The sequence below is a fragment of the Charadrius vociferus genome, unplaced genomic scaffold (assembly GCF_000708025.1).
Source record: "Charadrius vociferus isolate BGI_N301 unplaced genomic scaffold, ASM70802v2 scaffold163, whole genome shotgun sequence".
NCBI classification, from domain to species: domain Eukaryota; kingdom Metazoa; phylum Chordata; class Aves; order Charadriiformes; family Charadriidae; genus Charadrius; species Charadrius vociferus.
The window spans coordinates 3,436,521-3,439,562 of NW_009648332.1; positions in this window are offsets into that span (position 1 = coordinate 3,436,521).

The window sequence follows — 3,042 nt, forward strand, 5'->3', positions numbered from 1 at the left end:
TCCGGGGCCGGGGGTCCAGCCCGGCAGCGAGGCGGGCTCCTCTCGCTAAGGACAAGGTCAAGGCTGAAGGGTCAATGTCAAGTTGTCTTAACGGTGGGAGGCGACCGGCCACGGCAGCACTCCTCGCTTTCCGCGTTCCTGGTGTCCTTTGATTGATTCGAAAGTGCCATTTTGAGGGGGAGACGCACCCCGCCACCGGGGGGACGTGAGGGCTTCGCCGGTCCTCCGGAGGGCGAAGAAGTGCAGGCGCTACAGTACGGAGATTTCATTGCCCTTCTGCCTAACAGCATTTAATGTCTTAAAACTGCTTTAATGGCCGGATTGCTTTAAGTTTCAGGGAGCCCGGGAAGGCTGCCGTGTGCCAAAGCGAACCCTCCGAGAGGTAAGACGCAATGTCACGGCTCCCCGATAAGCACACACCGGTGGCGGAGGCGATCCCGCCCGTCTGTTGTCTGCGGGGACGCTCCGAGAAAGCGAATTTGAATGTAAACAGGCGTGAGGCGGCGCGGGAAGGTGGGTGAGCGGGGGAACCTGCCCGGCAGTGGCACCGGCTCCTCCCGGGAAACCCGCCGCGGGCAGCAGCCGGGCGGGGGCGGGGGGCGGCGGGGGCCCGAGCTGCGGCACCGGGGACGAAACTGCCACCCGGGAGCCGCTGTGACTTCTGCATCTGAGTCTCCTCTCAGCTCCGGGGGCTTCGGGCTTCGCAGTTACGTTTTCCTGCACTGATCCCCCCCCTCACACACTTGTTGGTGAAAATATGAAGGTGACGAGTAACAAACTGCCTACCCACGGAGCAAGGAAAGCTCCAATTCTCAGCTGACCCCCACTCACGCTCCCACCGAAGAAGGAAAAGGGGGGGAAAAAAAAAAAGCGTATTTTTGAGGGCCTCATTATGATAATTCTCGACCAGAAGCGATAGTGCTAACAGTTTTCTAAACAAAAACACAAATGGTAATTTCCCTCAAAGTTAACTCTAGAAATGTATGTATACAAATAACATTCATGTACTCCAATATATTCGTTTTTCTGCATAAGGAAGGAATTTATATGCAAAAATTCGAATATTCAGTCAGGCGGCTTGTAAATGACTTATCTTGTGACTAAAATCCACAGGCTTTGGTGGTCTTACCTGTTGCTAACATACCGCAGAATTAGACCCGCAAGTCTTACAACAGTCCCCCATTATTTTTTTGCTTAGTTTTGTTTTGTTTTACAGTTCAGAATAAAGCCCCCATCCTCTGCTAATTGCGCCACATAAAAATAATTAAGTATAGCGTAGCCGGGGTGCTGCAGGCCTCCTGCAAGTAGAGCTGCCGGGCCAGAAAATGCCATCAAACCTCCTTCACCTTGCGGGTCTGTAAAAAAACTTTGCAGAAATCAGCACGCTAATAGTGATCATTTCTTCTCAAGAATTATGAAGATACTGCTCCTAAAACAGAAAAAAAAAGTCGCCCCAATCGGCTCCAAAATCAGCAGCCAAACCACTTTCTGGAAGGAGATATCACTGGGCACTGCAAGGAGTAAAATAAGTGACTGTCACCCCGGCTCCCTAATTTGTGTGACACTCGCTGGAGGGAAAAAAGCCACCTTGAGTGGCTGAGAATGAGGGGTTGTGAGAAGCAGAATAGAAACTTTCGCTGTGACTTGAACGTGAACTTCCTGCGACATGGGGCACGTGCAGCTTTTCACCTTTTCTTCACGTTCAGGATCAAATCCTTCCTGTTTTGATCTATTATAGATATCATTATTTAAAATATGACTGTAATAGATGTGAACGCCGTGTAACTAATCTTGACAACATACCTATAGCTTCGATTCGTGCCAGGAATTAATTGGCTTTGATCCAATTGCTAAAACTCGCTTTTCAGCCTTTATTATAGTTACTCTCTAGTAATGTGTGGGTGGATTTGTTTGTAATTTAGCATAGGCTGTCCCTGGCATTGCACCATACCTCGTACCGAGCACAGAACTGTCTGTAACATCAAACTGGGGAAATAAAAAAAAAGGGCAGGTGTGAGGGCAATTACTTTATCATCCCTCTGCTCGGTGGTGGGGCGCTCCAATTGTTAAGCCAACGTCAGCGGGCAATAAAAACCTCTCGGCAAACCCTGCCAACATAAACTAGAGCAGGAACACGATAAAAATATAATATTCAGCTTCTCTGACACCCTGGCTTTGCATGGCAAAGGGACGTTTCAGTGTGGCCTCAGCCCGCCTGGAGACCCCGCACGCCCCCGCCGCCGCCAGACACCCGCCCCAGGCGCCCCCCAGCCCACGCTCCCCAGCAGCAAACAGGCTTTAAACAATTCCCAGGAGTATTTTTCTTGGGAACATCGTTCCTCCTGCAGGTACAGTTTAACTTTTCGTACGCCCCTGGCTCTCCCCTCGGACGGACCCCGGGGCCGCGGTGGGCGGTCGGGCTGGGTCGTGTGTCCCCCCCCGGCAGCTTTCCCCGGTGCCAGCCCAGCAGCTGGGAGCTCGCAGGGTCTGGAAAACTCGCGTAAAACTCTCACGGACGGAAGAGAAAGACAATAAAGAACTGTGTTTCCTAAAAACGGCAAAACAACTTGATTCAAAGATGTCATCGTGTAGTTTTATTAACTAATAGGAAAGGCGCTTGATGTATCTGTGACCTTAGGTAGCCGCGACGCCCATACAAAGAGCTGAGCAAAACATGTTGGAATAATTAGCAAACTGGTGTCCGAATGCGTGTGTGTGTTCAACATCAGTGCTAAAGGGGTAGGCGTACGGCATCAGGTTGTAGGAGGCAGACTTAAAAAGCATCAATTACAGCTAGATTTGCATCATTTAAAAAAACCCAACCAAACAACAGATTTATATGTGGTATATAATGCAATTGCATCTTACAGTGCTGGAGTACTAAGCTTGAGCGAGGGCCGCTGTGCAGATCACGATCTGTCGGCTCAGAAACCTGCGAAAAACGCTTTTCCTCCTTTTGAGAGAAGTAGGAAGATGGGGAAAACCACCTTTTTATCCAGTGTCCCCCCCCCTTCCCCCCCCCGGCCGCTGCGGGCGCGGTTC